This window comes from Leptonychotes weddellii, chromosome 4 (genome assembly GCF_054177405.1).
Source record: "Leptonychotes weddellii isolate Sample4059 chromosome 4, ASM5417740v2, whole genome shotgun sequence".
Taxonomy (NCBI): domain Eukaryota; kingdom Metazoa; phylum Chordata; class Mammalia; order Carnivora; family Phocidae; genus Leptonychotes; species Leptonychotes weddellii.
This window is the reverse complement of record NC_138372.1, coordinates 111,430,330-111,447,839: the sequence shown is the minus strand read 5'-3', so window position 1 is coordinate 111,447,839 and position 17,510 is coordinate 111,430,330. Positions and strand designations below refer to the sequence as shown.

The following is a 17,510-nucleotide window of genomic DNA, read 5'->3' as shown; positions in this document are numbered from 1 at the left end:
TTGGGAAGGTTAATCCCTTTATTTCTTCTTTTTTTCCCCCAAAGATTTTATTTATTTATTTGACAGAGAGAGAGAGAGCACATGAGCAGGGAGAGCAGCAGCGCCCCACTGAGCAAGGAGCCCAATGCGGGACTTGATCCTATGACCCTGGGATCATGACCTGAGCCAAAGGCAGCCGCTTAACCGACTGAGCCATCCAAGTGCCCCTAATCCCTTTATTTCTTAACTGAGCCGTAGAATCATAGAATCTTACTATGAGCAGAGACCTTGGAGACCTAGTGACTAGATTTTAATCTAACTCCCTTATTTTACAGATGAGAAAATTCAGATTCCAGGTAGTTAAATGGCAGAGCTAAATCTAAAGCCAGGTGCCCTCAGTGTTAGCCCCCTGTCCTTCTGAACACACTGCACTCATGTTGGGCTCTACTCTCTGGATTTTGTCAACATCAGTGTTCTCTGATAGACAGCTTGGATGATTTTTACCTGAATCCATCCATGACAAGAAACCATTCAGATAATGTGTATCATGGGAAGAGGACAGGGTTTTCACTGGAATTTAACTCTTTTTCATACCATTCACTTTCTCTCGATACTGTCTCCATATGGCATTAAAAAATTATCTGCATTGCATGAGATGACTTGTGTGAAGCCAGAGACGTGTACTTGCAAAATCTCTCAAGAGGGGAACATATATTGCACTTTTATAACACCAACAACTAACATTTTACATCATGTTTTAGCATTTACAAGCCATTTTCACATATATCATTTCATTTAATCTTCACAGCTCAGTGAGGTAAACAGTGTATTATTTTTAGTACAATTTTATGAGTGCGAAAATTATAACTTAGAGAGGTTGTGACTTGCACAAGATCACAAAGCTAATTAAGTGGAAAGAGTAACATCAGCTACAAACTAGATCTTCCAACCAAGCATTTTTCCTACCACGGGGCTTCCCCAGGGTGGGAGGAATTGTCATGTGGTCCTGGAAGTCACTTGAAGGCAATTGCATTAGGCAACCTTTTGATTAACAAAGAAGAAAGTATTCCTCTGGGTCATAAATACTGCTTTACTAACCTCCTACATGTCTCAATAAAAACTTAGAGAAATGGTTAGTGAACACTAATTTCAAACTTTAAAATAATACAACCATTGCCCTTCTACCTGACAATTCCACATCTGTGAATTCTCCTAAGAGAATTATCATGGATATGAATAATATTTAGCTAGAAGAGGTTCATTCTTTGAAGCATTATTTATAATAGAAAACAAATTAAAAGCTCAATATTAGAAAACTGGTAAAATGGATTATGTTTAACTCATGAAAATAATGTTGTGGGTGAAGTTTTCCAGAACTTTAATCATTCATGTGCTATCTTTGGAATAGCACCATCTGCACTAATATCTACTTAATATCTTCTTTAAATTAACTCTTACGCTTTACTGAAATAAGAGAATTTAAAGGTAATTTTTTTATCACTACATAAGTAAAAATGTAGTATAATTACCTTAGGTATCAGATAACTATAAAAACAGATATAACAAAGTCTGGCTCTGGGCCAGTCCCACCCACCACTATACCTGCAGCAGTCATGACCCTGCCACAACAGGAGGGGGCATGCAGCCCACACACAGGACACCCCTGGAACACCTAGTTCTGGTGACCAGGGGAACTGTACTTCTGGGCCCCCAGAGGACACCCCTACATAAGGCCACTTCTTTAAGCCTGGGAGATGTAGCTGAATTATCTAATATACAGAAACAGAGTTAAGCAAAATAGGAGAGTGAGGAATATGTTCCAAGAGAAAGAACAAGACAAGACCTCAGGAAAAGAACTGAACAAAGCAGATATAAGCAATCTACCCAATAGAGTTCAAAGTAATTGTCATAAAGACGTTTACTTTATGAACTCAGGAGAAGATTGGATGAACACAGTGAGAACTTCAATAAAGAGACAGAATGTAAGAAAGTACCAATCAGAGCTATGGGATATAATAACAGAAATCAACAATACACTAGAGGGAATAAACAGCAGATTAAGTGATACAGAATAATGGATCTGCAATCTGGAAGACAGGGTATTAGAAATCACCCAAATTGAAAAGAAAAAAGAATTTTTAAAAATGAAGATAGTTAAAGGGACCTGTAGGACAACACCAACACAAAATAAAAAGATGTAAAATATGACATCAAAAACATAAAACATGGTGGATAGGGAATAAAAAAGTAGTGTTTTTATAATGTGTTCCAACTTAAGTGACCACCAACTTAAAAGAGTACTAAATACATAGGTTGTTATATATGAACCTCATGATAATCACAAGCCAAAAACCTATAATAGATACATAAAAAATAAAGAGAAAGAAATCCAAACATAACACTAAAGAAAATCATCAGATCACAAGGGAAGGGACAAGACAAGAAGAAAGGAACAGAAAAGAACTACAGCTCTTTTGCTCAGGCCCATGGCACTGGCAGGATGGGCAAGTGTCATGGTCTTCATATTTCCAGGAAGCTCCGTAGCCACCAACAAGATCAGAAGTGGTATGATAAACAGTACAAGAAAGCCCATGTGAGCACAGCCCTGAAGGCCAACCCTTTTGGAAGCATTTCCCATACGAAGGGAATTGTGCTGGAAAAAGTAGGGGTTGAAGCTAAACAGCCAAATTCTGCCATCAGGAAGTGTGTCAGGTCCAGCTGATCAAGAATGGCAAAAAAAAAGAAAAAAAAAAACAAACCCACAGCCTCTGTAACCCAACACAGTTGTTTGAATTTTGTTGAGGAAAATGATGAGGTTCTGGTTGCTGGATTTGGTTGCAAAGGTCATGTTGTCAGTGACATTCCTGGCGTTTGCTTTAAGGTTGTCAAAGTACCCAATGTCTCTCTTTTGACCTTATACAAAGGCAAGAAGGAAAGACCAAGATCATAAGTTTTGATGGTGAAAACATGACAATATTAAATTTTCATATACAAAAAAAAGAACTACAAAACAATCAGAAAACAATTAACAAAATGGAAATAAATACATACCTATCAATAATTATTTTAAATGTAAATGGATTAAATGTTCTAATCAAAAGAAAAGGTGGGTGAATAGATTAAAAAGAGAAAACAAGACCCATCTATATGCTGCCTACAAGAGACTCAGATCTCACTTCAGATCTAAAGACACACAGACTGAAAGTGAAGGGATAGAAGAAGATATTCTATGCAAATAGAAACAAAAAGAAAGCTGGGGTAGCAATATGTATATCAGACAAAATAGACTTTATTTTTTTTATTTTTATTTTTTTAAGATTTTATTTATTTGAGAGAGAGAGAGAGCATGAGCAGGGAGAGGGAGAAGCAGACTCCCCGCTGAGCAGGGAGCCCACCATGGGGCTCAATCCCAGGACCCCAGGATCATGACCCAAGCCAGAAGGCAGATGCCCAACAGACTGAGCCACCCAGGTGCCCCAAAATAGACTTTAAAACAAAAGCCGTAAGAGACAAAAGGAGTAATACAACAAGAAGATATAATAATTATAAATATTTATGCACCCAACATAGGAGCACCTAAATATATAAAGCAAATATTAACAGACACGGAGGGAGAAATTGACAATAATACAATAATAATAGGGGACTTTAACACACCACTTACATCAATGGATAGATCATCTAGATGGAAATTAAGAAACATTGGCTCTAAATGACACATTAGACTAGATGGATGTAATCGATATATACAGAACATTGCATCGAAGACAGCAGAATATACATGCTGCTCAGGTGCACATGAAACATTCTTCAGTATAGATTACATTTCAGGCCACAAAAGTTTCATTAGATTCAAGATTAAAATCATATCAAGCATCTTTTCTGATCACAACGGTATGAAACTAGAAATCAATTACAAGAAGAAAACTGGGAAAACAAACATGGAGACTAAACAACATGCTACTAAACAATCAATGGGTCAGTGAAAAAAGTCAAACAGGAAATAAAAAAATATCCTGTGACAAATGAAAATAAAAACACAACATTCCAAAATCTGTGGGACGCAAAAGCCGTTCTAAGAGGAAAGTTTATAGTGATACAGGCCAACTCAAGAACAAGAAAAGTCTCAAATAAACAATCTAACCTTAAACCTAAAAAGAACTAGGGGAAGAAGAACAAACAAAGCCCAAAGTTAGTAGAAGGAAGGAAATAATAAAGATCAGAGTGGAAATAAATGAAATAGAGACTAAAAGAACAATAGATAAGATCAATGAAATTAAAAACTGGTTCTTTAAAAAATAAAATTGAGGAAACTTTAGCCAAATTCATCAACAGAAAAAGAGAAAGGACTCAAATAAATGAAGTCAGAAAAGAAAGCAGAGAAGTTACAACTGATACCACAGATATGTGAAAGATCATAAGAGACTACTAAAACAATTATTTGCCAACAAATTGGACAGCCTAGAAGAAATGGAAATTCCTAGAAACAGAATATTCTGAGAATGAATCAGGAAGAAATAGAAAATATGAACAGAACAGTCACTCTTAATGAAATTGAATCAGTTATTAAAAGTCCAGGATCAGACAGCTTCACTGGTGAAATCTACCTAATATTTAAAGAAGAGTTAATACCTATCCTTCTCAAACTATTCCAAAGCATTGAAGAGAAAAGAATGCTTCCAAACTCATTATACAAGACCAGCATTACCCTGATAAGTAAACTGGACAAAGGACACTATAAGAAAATTACAGGCCAATATCCCTGATGCACATAGATGCAAAAATTCTCAAAAAAAAAAAAAAAAGATTAACAAACCAAATCCAACAATATATTAAAGTGGGATTTATTCCAGTGATGCAAGGATGGTTGAACATCTGCAAGTCAATCAATGTCATACACCACACTAACAAAACAAAGGATAAAAATCATATGATCATTTCAATAGAAGAAGAAAATGCATTTGACAAAACTAAACATCCATTAATGATAAAAACTCTCAAAATGGGTATGGGGGAAACATACCTCAACACAGTAAAGACCATATATGAAAAACCCACAGCTAACATACTCAGTGGAGAAAAACTGAAAGCTTTCCCTCAAAGATCAGGAGCAAGACAAGGATGCTCACTCTTCCACTTTTATTCAACATAGTATTAAAAGTCTTAGCCACAGCAGTTCAGCAAGGAAAAGAGATAAAAGGCATCCAAACTGGAAAGGAAGAAGGAAAACTATTTGCAATAACATGATACTATATATAGAAAACCCTAAAGACTCCATGAAAAAAAGAAAACTGTTAGAACTAATAAATGAATTCAGTAAAGTTGCAGGATATGAATCAATATGCAAAAATATGTTACGTTTCTAATACACTAATAATGAACTATCAAAAAGAGAAATTAAGAAAGCAATCCCATCTGCAGTTGCATCAAAAGGAAGAAAATATCTAGGAATAAGTTTAACCAAGGAGGTGAAAGACTGTGAGACATTGATGAAAGGAATTAAAGACGATACAAATAAATGGAAAGATATTCCATGCTAATGGAGTGGAAGACTTAATATATTTATATTATATATAATATTTGTTTATTTTAATATTAATATTAATATATAAACAATATATACTCATCCATAAGAAAGAATGAAATCTTTCTATTCATAATAACATGGATAGACCTAGATGGTATTACACTAAGTGAAATAAGTCAGACAGAGAAAGACAAATACTGTATGATTTCACTTATATGTGCAACACAAAAAGCAAAACAAATGAACAAACAAAACAGAAACTCATAGATACAGGGAACAAGGTGATGGTTGCCAGCAGGAAGACAGACAGGGAGATGGATGATTAAGAGGTACAGTCTTCCAGACAGGGATATATTGTACAGCATAGGGAATACAGTCAATAATATTGTTAACAACTTTGTATGGTGTTGGAAGGTAACTAGACTATTGTGATCATTTCGTAATGTATATATCTACCAAGTCACTATGTTGTACACTTGAAACTAATTCAATATCGTATGTCAATTATTCTTCAATTTAAAAAAAGAATACAAAGTAATGCTATTAATGCATTGACTGGAAGTAATGCTTTTAATGCATTGATTTTGGTGCTGCTACCTAGCAAAAAATGTGACTGATTTAATTGAATCACAACTAATACCCTTTATTCCTGTCATAAACTTCACTTTTCTGCATTAGAAATCTTTTTTCACCACCAATGTACAACAGGCTGAGTCAGGAAAAGAAATGAAGTGCATGTCTGATTCCAAATGGCAATTATGTATATTTCTACATAGCTGGCATACTAAATGATTTTTAACTTCAAAAAGTGATCCTTTGAGGGCGCCTGGGTGGCTCACTTGGTTAAGCAACTGCCTTCGGCTCAGGTCATGATCCCAGAGTCCTGGGATTGAGTCCCACGTCGGGCTCCCGACTCAGCGGGGAGCCTGCTTCTCCCTCTGACCCTCTCCCCTCTCATGCTGTTTCTCTGTCTCTCTCTCTTTCTCTCAAATAAATAAAATCTTTAATAAAAAAAAAACTGACCTTTTGATGTACTTCAGAAAAGAGCACGGTTGTCACATGGACAGTCAGTATACAAGAATCCACACTAGCCCTCTGTGTGATTTTCACTAATGGCTCTCAGGAACTGTGCTATGGCCTGAAAGCATTTCAGAAATTTGTGAGTGTTTTTGGTTGTTGCAATCATCAGGGGTTGGAGGCACTCCTGGCTTTGTTAGGCAGGGACCAGAGATGTTAGCCTGCAATGCCAGGCATATTCCCATGTGAACAAGAATTGACTGATAATTCCAAGTGACTTTATATGTCTCACAGAATATCCAAGTCAGTGAAAAAACTAGTGAGCCAGACCTAAATATTATTCATAATTTTAATTACCTAAGCCAGACCTGAATCTTTCTAACATGTAGATGCAAAATTTTTGCACAGTTTTACTATACACCGATTTTTCCAGAAATATAGCAGCTTTGTACATCAGGCAAGACCATATTCTATTTTCTTCACGACTTTACCAAACATTGTTCACAATTTTGGAAAAATCAGCCTATCCGATAGCCATGGTGCCCTGAAGTCACCCTGAAACTCACCTGTATCTGTCTACGCTTGCATCTTCATAGTCTCAGCAAATCTCCCATTATATTCTCCACTGTAGTCAAGCTCAAGCATTTAACTACTAAAATGTATATTCATTTATACAAATTATTTTCTTTAGTTTCTCCTTTTAACCAGGGTAGGGCATTATATTGACTTTTATTAAATTCATAGGCAGGCTATCTTTGACTATCATTTCAGAATTTGACAAGAGATAAAACATTGTCATTAAAAGGGAAAACTGGACCTGACAGGGTTGACCACCACTCAATTCCAAGAAGTCATCCGAGATATACATGGACATAACTGAGGATCACAGTGTAATCCACACATTTTTCATCAAGTTGATTATCACTGTGCTTCCTTCCTTGGTCTTGTTACAGTATCTGCAGAAGCAGCAGCATCTGCAAAATTACAGGCTCAATATCCTATATTTTTCAATTATTCACAAAAAATGTAATCACTGAAAATATTTAAAATATATTCATACAATACCAAAAAATAATCTCACACATCAGTTGTGGCACATACTAACAAATCATGCTTTAGGAAATACAGGATTTTCCATTCTAATGATATAGAAGAATGCCCACACATATTAGTTAACAAAAAAGTTGGTACCATTTTTCTAAGATTTTATTTATTTATTTGACAGAGAGAGAGAGAGAGCACAAGCATGGGGAGCAGCAGAGGGAGAGGGAGAAGCAGGCTCCCCCCCGAGCAGGGAGCCCAATGAGGGGCTCGATCCCAGGACCCTGAGATCGTGACCTGAGCCAAAGGCAGACACCTAACTGACTGAGCCACCCAGGTGCCCCAAGTAGGTACCATTTTTAATAAATATACATATTGGGGAAAATTTGAAAGATCTACACCAAAATATCAACAGTGCTTACCTCAGAATGGGAGATTATGTGTGATGTTTTAGAATGGGCATATATTCTTAAATTAAGGGGAAAAAAGGCTATTTGAAAAATATATTCAGTAGATAAAATTGGAGGGAGCTATGGGACATTTATATTCATATATACATCTCTGTAGTATTGCTTCTGTAGTGAAACCAGTATACAGCATATATCTTTCTTTTTATTTCTTTTTATTTATTTCTTTTTATCCAAAAATTTACATTACCTCTTACCACACCAAGTGGAAAGACCTATAGAGCAAGCAGAAATTCATTAGAAGAATCATAAAGTGAACCAAGAATTCCCCTACTTCCATTAGTATTTTTAGTAGTGTCCATGGATTAAATGAATAATTTCCAAAACTTCGTTTAAAAGTCACCTTTAGAACAAAGTATTCTCATGGCAGGATATGTAAGGATTGAGGTCCCTTTTCTTGAAGGGATCTCCTTCCAGTTATCTCAGAAAAAAAAATTAGATCCTCACTTGTGTTTTATCTTGTCTGAGCATATACTTAATACTTTACATCCTGCAAATGTATGGACTACATCACTTCTTTTGTGTAAGCTTCTGTAATGAAACACACGCTACACCTGTGGAAGCTGTGGGCAAAGCCTCAGAGATGGAGCCCACAAAGGTTTCAGGTCCCTCAGACAGTGGGGGAATGAGGGAATACCTCTGCAAGCAGGGATTCTTTAGACTAAATAAATTATAGATGGAAGTCAGAGTTCAAAGGCTTTTGTTCAATTGTGGAGGGGAATTTTGTGGGAAAAAAAAAATACTCTTTTTGTCAACACTTAAATTCCACTTCAAGCCAGAATTTTTCAAATTGTGGGCTACAGACCACCTAAATCAGAATGACCTGCTTTATTTAAAAAAAATAATAAAATAATGCAGAGTCCCAGGTAATTCCCTGGATTTACTACCACTAAATCTTAAGGGCTGGATTAGGGACCCATGGTTAAGCAAACTGTCCAGGGGATTCTACTGTGCAGAAATGTTTGAGAATAATTTCTATAGGCCAGAGGTTCCCAAACTTCAGAGCAGAACATCTGAGTGTCTGGAGAATTTGTTAAAACACAGATTGCTTACTCCACCTTCAGGTTTCTGGTTCTGGAGGCCTAGGAGAGGCCCAAGACTTTATATTTTTAACAAGTTCCCAGATGATGATGGAGCTAATGGTTGGAACCACACTTGGAGAACCCTGTGCTCGGCCCAAGAAACTAGGGAGAATCTACAGGTATTTCCAGAGACCTAGGAAATGCAATTTGAGACTTGAGTATTTTTATTAAAGACTCGGAAAAGAATTCGTTGAAGAAGTTTGTCCTTATTTTGGTGTTTATTTTCTTTAATTAGGATTTTTTTTCCACAAATAATTTTTATTTTTCCAGTAAAATGCTTACAATCTATGTCCATCCATTCAGGATTCTCCAAGGCTAATAATAAACAGCATCCCTTTTCCTTCATTTTGTACCTTTTATATTTGAGAATATTGATGAATGAACTCAAATGATGCTTGATTTTTCAGATGCCTGCATTAATTTGATTTCAGTGACCCACTGAACACCAGTGTTAACATAACAACAATTACCAGAGCTAAAGCTACAAAATAGGAAGGAATATGAACAGCCTATGTGCAAGATTTTAGTTAAGTCGTAGTGGACTGTCCTTTAAAGGCTATTATGAGAATTCAACATAATCCCAGAAAAGTAAATCTAAATCTATGCCTTTTTCCAAGCCAAGCTCCTTACGCTAAATAGAAATATAAGCATGCCTGGAAAATCAGGAAGCTATATATTGCTAATATTGGTTCCCATGAGACCCACCTCATGTGCTCATAAAATCATAATATTTTTTCAAAACAAAGGTAGTACTGTACACTCTAACATAATTCATTTTTAAGCAGTGCTCATGACATTTGTGAAAGAAAATGTCAGCCAAACTGCAATAAAACATTTCCAGGCCAATAAAAGTAGTTTGAGTTGAGTGCTTTAAAATTTTTGGCTTTGGAAGGTTAAAATAATAAGTGAATCATATATCCAAAAAATACAGTGCTAAAGTTATTACCAGATACAGTTTATTCTGCATCATAACTAAAGTCTCAGGGACGTCTCAGTTTAGATCCTGTAAGGTGATCTCTATAGGACTACATTTGTTGTGTGGCTGGCTCCTCTCTGAGGAACAGAAAGTTATATAGAGGGCCAATACCAAACATTTTAGGAAATAAAAAAAAAAACAACTTTTATTTCCAGCAGAATTATTAAGACTATCATTTTTGAAGTTAAATCCTAAATTCAAATTCCCAGTTTCCTCATCTATAAAGTGGAAATAATGATACCTGCTTTGCAGGAGTGCTGTAAAGAAGAAATGAGATGGTGAATAATATCCTTTAGCATGGTCAAAGCACTTTGGAAGTTCTCAATGATAAGTCAGTATAATTTTGACTCTTACTAGCTTTGTTATTCTTATAGAGAGGCAAATTACACACTATGGATTTAAAGGAAAAAGAGATCAGATATGCTTGGGAGACTCAAGAAAGACTTCATTCAGTATGTGGGTTTTGTGAAGAGCCTCAAAGGATGCATGATATTTATTTAGGGCAAGATGGAAGAGCTACATCTTTCTATAATCCTGGCACACAGACCCTTACCCTGCCAGTGTAACTTCCTTAAGAGACATGGGCAGAGATGAAACTGTACATGTTAAAATTTACAATACTTATTTATGATTGCACCTAGTCAACTCATTTATTCAATAAATTTTTATTTCTCTCTTTGATTTGAAGCAGGCAATACTTGTTGAGGTGCTCTAATATAATAGTCAAAAACAAGTAAAGGATATTTTGAATAAGTGTTATTGTGAAATAATTTCAAAAGAGCATACTTGTTATTAATGACAGGCAGTGTATTATGTACTTTTTGGCTTGTCATCCTGACTATGGAGTACATGTTGTAAAGGAAGAAAAGTGGGTAATTATGTTTCACATGAACATCAAATTGAGTGTTCCTTCCTTGTAGTTTTGTAAAGTAGAATTGTGGCAAGATTGTCCCTAGTTAATGTCAGGAAAAATGGGAAATAAATGTCTTTTTTAAAAATGTCTCTTATATAAACAAGTAAAACCAGTTAAAGTGGTTTGCAGTCATTGAACATAGGTCAATTCCTGTTAAAACAAACTTCATGGGTAAGTCTGAATTATTTTGTTGTGTTGGTATTTTGTTGTATCAAATATTGCTTTGCATGAAATTAAATGTATAAAGTTTGTATCAGTGCAAAATAAATATCAAGATTATTATTAAGCCATTGTTGGCAAGTAATTTTTCAGTAAAAAGTTTTAATTTTACTTTTGTTCATCTTACAGGTGCAAACTTATAGCTCAAAAGATGAACAAGTGCTTTTTAAATTTTGTTCTATAAATATAGCAGTTAATTTTTCCCTTACATGTCTATTTTAATAATTGCTTTCAAGATAGTTATCAGAAAAACACAATTGAGATTGTGTCATTAAGATTTGTGTATTCTGCATTAAAATGATCTAAGAAGTTCTAATATTCATTAGCATTTTATATCACAATCTCATTCCCAAGGAGTTTCTATATTATAGGACCTTGTTTGGGACTATAGTTATTATCTGGATTTTAATGGTATCACTAATTATTAAAGTTTGATATAAATTGCTGGACTCTAGTCATTTGAGAAACTTCTAGTGTCTCCCATGAATATGATGTTTGGAATACTCTATCCTGATTTGGGAGATAAAGTGGATCATTACCTGGAAACACCCTACAACTTTCTCTTCCACCTTCTCCCTTACCTTTATTATGTGCAAACCCCATCTAGAGTCATCCCTCAGTTCCTTGGGAACCTTTGCTGTGTGTATTAATCAGCTTTTGTTGTGTACCAAAAATTCTCAGTGATTTCCAATAACAAAATGTTTTTACCTTAGTTACAGGTTGACTGGGCAGCTACAGCAGTCCTGCTCTGAGCTGCAGGTCGGGTTCAGGTATGTTCCAGGGGTCTTTCATTCTAGGACTGAGGTTAAAGGAACAGTGGCTCCTAGGCAAACTCTTCTTCTTCTTCTTCTTCTTCTTCTTCTTTTTTTTAAGATTTTATTTATTTGACAGAAAGAGACACAGCGAGAGAGGGAACACAAGCAGAGGGAGAGGGAGAAGCAGGCTTCCTGCCGAGCAGGGAGCCCAATGTGGGGCTCCATCTCAGGACCCTGGGATCATGACCTGAGCTGAAGGCAGACGCTAAATGATTGAGCCACCCAGGCGCCCCTAGGCAAACTCTTCTTAACGTAGGGGGTGGGAACATGAAAGGCAGAGAGATCAAGTCAAATATTGCAAGCACATTCAAAGCTTCTGCTCACATTCATTGGCCAAAACAACTCATGTGGTCAACATCAATGGAGGGGGTAGGATATTCTTTATATAAGTGAGAAAGGGGAGACAGAAGTGATAATTTGCTGAATAGTACCCCCACGCAACATACCATACAGGACAGACACAGGATAGCAAAAATAAATAGCCCATCACAGAAGGGGAAGCAGTCACTGGTCTGTAGCAATTCTGAAATCCCACTGGGCAAATGTTGCCAAGTCCCCAACCTGAAGGTAGGAAATGTTCTTTGTTTAGGCTCCAATTCTGTTCCCTGGGAATAGCTTTTCTTTTCATTGTTCTCATGACTCTTGACTCCACCTTCTGAGAGGTAATTTTCCATTATCCTTCTTGGCCACTTCTGAAGGAAAACATGTACCCCCTGGCAGCTGAGCGGCTTCCTCATCCTGCTACCCGCCTGCAGAATGTTGGGGACCATAAGGTCTTAAATTTTTCATGGTTCATTTTTTTTTTATTATTGAAGTATAGTTGACATACAATGTTTTATTAGTTTCAGGTGTGCAGCACACTGATGATTCAACAACTCTATACTTTACACAGTGCTCCCCAGGACGAGAGTAGCTACCATCTGTCACCATGAATATTATCACAACATTATTGACTATAGTCCCAGTTCTATACTTTTTATCTCTGTAACTTATTTATTTTATAACTGGAAGTTTATGTCTCAGTCTCATTCACCTATTGCACCCATCTCCTAATCCCCCTCCCCTCTGGCAACCATGGTTTGTTCTATTTATGAGATTATTTCTGTTGTTCTTTGTTTATTCGTTTTGATTTTTAGATTCCACTTGTAAGTGAAATCACATGGTATTTGTTTTTCTCTGTCTGACTTATTCACTGAGCATAAATACCCTCTAGGTCCATCCATGTTGTCACATATGGCAAGATCTCATTCATTTTTATATTTGAGTAATACTCCTGTGTGTGTGTGTGTGTGTGTGTGTATCACATCTTTTTTATCCATTCATCTATCAATGGGCACTTAGGTTGCTTCCATATCTTGGCTATTGTAAATAATGCAGCAGTAAACAAAGAGTTGCATGTATTTTTTCAAATTAGCATTTTCATTTTCTTTGGGTAAATACCCAGTAGTAGAATTATTAGATTATATGGTATATCAATTTTTAATTTTTTGAGGAACTTCCCTACTCTCCCACAGTGGCTGCACCAATTTACATTCCCAGCAACAGTGTACAAAGGTTCTTTTTTCTCCAAATCTTCACCAACACTTATTATTTCTTGTCTACTGGTATGAGGTAATATCTCATCATATTTTTCATTTGCATTTCCCTAATGGTTTTGTTGAGCAACTTTTCATGTGTCTGTTGGCCATCTGTATGTCGTCTTTGGAAAAATGTCTATTTTAGATCCTCTGCCCATTTTTTAATCCAGCTGTTTGTTTTTTTGCTGCTGAGTTGTATAAGTTCTTTATATATTTAGCATATTAACTTCTTATCAGATCTGTTATTTGCAAATATCCTCTCCCATTCAGTAGGTTACCTTTTCATTTTGTTGATGGTTTCCTTCACTGTGCAAAAGCTTTTTATTTTGGTGTAGTTACAGTAGTTTATTTTTGCTTTTGTTGTCCTCACCTGAGGAGACATATCCAGAAAAAATGTTGCCAAGGCTGATGTTCAAGACATGACTGCTTATGTTTTCTTTTAGGATTTTTATGGTTTCAGGTCTCACATTTAGGCCTTTAATCCATTTGAATTTATTTCTTGCATATGATGTAAGAAAGTGGTCCAGTTTCATTCTTTTGCATGGATTGGATAGCATGTAGCTATCCAGTTTTCCTAGCACCATTTATTAAAGAGACTGTCCTTTTCCCATTGTATATTCTTGTCTCCTTTGTCATAGATTAATTGACCATATAAGGATGGATTTATTCTTGGGCTCTCTGTTCTGTTCTGTCCATTGATCTATGTGTTTCTTTTTGTGCCAATACCATACTTTTTTGATTACAGCTTTGTAGTATAGTTTGCAATCAAGAGTGTAATACCTCCAGCTTTATTCTTTCTCAAGATTGCTGTGGTCATTTGGGGGTCTTTTGTGGTTCCATATGAAATTTAGGATTCTTTTTTCTAGTTTTTCTGAAAATACTATTGATATTTTGATAGTGATTGCATTAAATTTGTAGATTGCTTTGGGTAGTAGGGATATTTTAATAATATTCTTCCAATCCATGAGCATGGTATCTTTCCATTTGTTTGTGTTATCTTCAATTCTTTCATCAATATCTTATAGTTTTCAAAGTACAGGTCTTCCACTTCCTTGGTTAAATTTGTTCCTAGATATTTTCTTCTTTTTGATGCAATTGTAAATGGGATGTTTTCTTAATTTCTCTTTCTGCCACTTTGTTATTAGTGTATGAAATTACAACAGATTTCTGTTTATTAATTTCATATGCTGCAAATTTGCTGAATTCATTTGTTAGTTCTAATAGGTTTTTGGTGGAGTCTTTAGGATTTTCTTTGTATAGTATCATGGCATCTGTAAATGTGAGTTTTACTTCTTCCTTAGCAATTTAAATGCCTTTTATTTCTTTTTCTTGTCTGACTGCTCCTGCTAAGACCTCCAGTACTACGTTGAATAAGAGTGGCAAGAGTCAACATCCTTGGCTTGCTCTTGATCTTAGAGGAAAAACTTTTAGTCTTTCATTTTTTTATATAAAATTTTAATTGAAAATAATTTTAGATTTACACAGAAGTTGCTAAGATAGTACAGAGAGTTCCATTTACCGGATACCTAGCTCTTACTATTATTAAAATTATACATAGTATGGTATAGTTGTTACAATTAATGAACCAATTTTGATACATTATTATCCTAAGCCTTTTTCATGGCTCAAAGAGCCACAGTCTCTTTTAATCCAGGCAACAGGGCTTTGGGAGTTATATTTCTCCCCAAAAACTATTTTTAATTTTTTGTGTGATTTAAGTTAGCTCCATGAGACAACTATATCTACAATAATTTTCAAATCATGCCTCTCTTTCTCTCTAGGCTTAATTATAGCGTTTGAGCTTATTAAGTTAGTGGAACCTAGTCCTTATCTCTTTTCTATGAGCTATTTGGCCCAGATAAGAGAATTCACTGGATACCACCTTAATCCATTAACACATTTAACAAAGAGTATGATAGTAATATTTATTTGATCTTTGTCTTGAGACTTGGTCTTAATTAGCATTAATCAGAGTTTGTAGCTTTCAGCATTTTTCAGTTTTTCCTTTTTCTATTTGAGGATGAGAAACAGATCCATTTTTCATATTTGCAAGTCCTGGAATCTCTGGAGTCACTCTTTAATCCCTGAAGACCTTGATCAAGAGCAGCAACCAACTCATGCTAATAACAGTCTGTCTTGAAATCTTGTCACCCAAAACCACCCATTCATGAGGTATATTTTCTGTCCTCAAGTAATTGCAGGTTTTACCAAATATTTGCTACTACATAATCTTGCTCTACAAGATCATCATCTTTCTAGTCTTCAACACTTTCCTGCTGCCTGCTGTTCAGTCCCAAGGGAAGGACAAGTATTTTAAGTTCTTATCACAGCAGCACCATACTTTTAGGGACTAATTTCTAAATTAGTCAGCTTTTGCTGTAATAATGCTGTGTAATAAAAAAAGAAAACACACATTTCTATGACCTATAAAAGGAAGGTATCTTGCTCATGGGTCTGAGGTTGCCTACAGTGGCTCTGCTCCAGCCTGTAGGTGGTTCAGGCTTTTCTATACTCACTCTGGGACCCAGGCTAAAGGAGAGGGCTCTTTCTATGACAGAGGGCAAGAATGCAAAGGCCAAGCCAAATGACAGGAGCACATTTTAAGCATCTACTCACATTTTATTGGCCAAAGCAAGTCACATGGCGAGACCTAATGTCAACGGAGGGAGAAAAGGAAATGCAATTACTTATATGACAATAATACAATCTACCTCACCAGACAAAGGTCTGGCCTCTATTATTCATCATTCAGGTGGTCACTAAAATGTATGGGGAGCAGGAAGAGGAGGTATGCAAATATGGTTAGGGAAAAAAATGTTTAATATGCAGCCACCTAAAATTCAAAGCCCCTTTTCTTCCCCCTTAAATAGCTCCTTTCCCTAAAAGACCAGCTAGGGCTGGGCTGCATCAGTACAGCCCAGATAGTAATCTGACCCCAATTCCATGCTGGATGCTCCTCAGTGTTCCCCAAGGGCTGCTGTTTCGCTCTTCACCAGTTATATCCAGCTCCAAATGATCTAGAGTTTTCTCTTTCCAACCCTACTACCTCTGCTGCAGATGACAGAGCTAATCCTTTTGTCTTTTTAAGGAATTTACAATGTCCTGATGGGTCTCCAAGTTCTTTCCTGGCTTTAAGCAGAGAGAAGAACTGAAAGCAGAGTTGCTTGGGCATGGTCCTGATCATTCCATCCCTTTCTTTAATGCCAACACCAAGGTCCCTAGCATAGTAGATGTACCTTTACACCTGCTCCTCCTGGGGTATTGAACAGTGGGCTCTAGCCACACTTGTAATCCCTCCATTTTTCTCAGTGCCTTCCTCTTTTTATCCCCACTGGCTCCAACTCATTTGGGCCATCATCAGCTCTATCTTGGCTTCCTCCCTTTGAGCCTGGCTCTACTTCTTGCCTGCCTATCTCCAAACCACTTTCCATTATTCAGAGTGTTTTTTCTGGGATGAAAAGTTGATCTTATGGCTCTCTTGTCTTAAATCTTTCAGTGTTTTTACATTTTGCCTCTAAAAGGTGGCTTTCCAAGTATGCCCATCTTGTCCCAAAATATTCAATGTTGCTAAAATATCAAGCTTCTCCCACACACTCAAACTCTCACACTTCCAGGCTTTTGGATACAAGTGAAATGGCCCTGCCATTCTGCTGGAGGGGAGTACTGGGCAGCAGAGTAGGCCTGAAAGCTGAAGTTACCCACAAGGTTGCCCTTACCCCAGCCAAATACCTCCATGTGCCACCCCTGACCTCCCCAAAGGGAGAAGAAACTGCAGACAGAAATGTAATCATACTGCTGGACACTATTTTAATCAAGCCTTTTTTTGTTTGTTTTCAAGTAACAAACACATCAAACTAAGTCAAGCACAATAGTGTGGTTATTGTAAAGATCTTAGGG

At 36.3% G+C, this 17,510-nt stretch overlaps 1 long non-coding RNA gene and 1 pseudogene across 1 annotated transcript in view; both read left to right on the top strand.

The window, feature by feature from the left end:
• The window catches only part of LOC115937285 (uncharacterized), a 173,640-nt gene that overhangs the window by 73,369 nt on the left and 82,761 nt on the right, over positions 1–17,510 (top strand). The gene's annotated exons all lie outside the window — the stretch shown is intronic.
• LOC145721134 (small ribosomal subunit protein uS12 pseudogene) lies at positions 1,453–2,949 on the top strand (annotated as a pseudogene).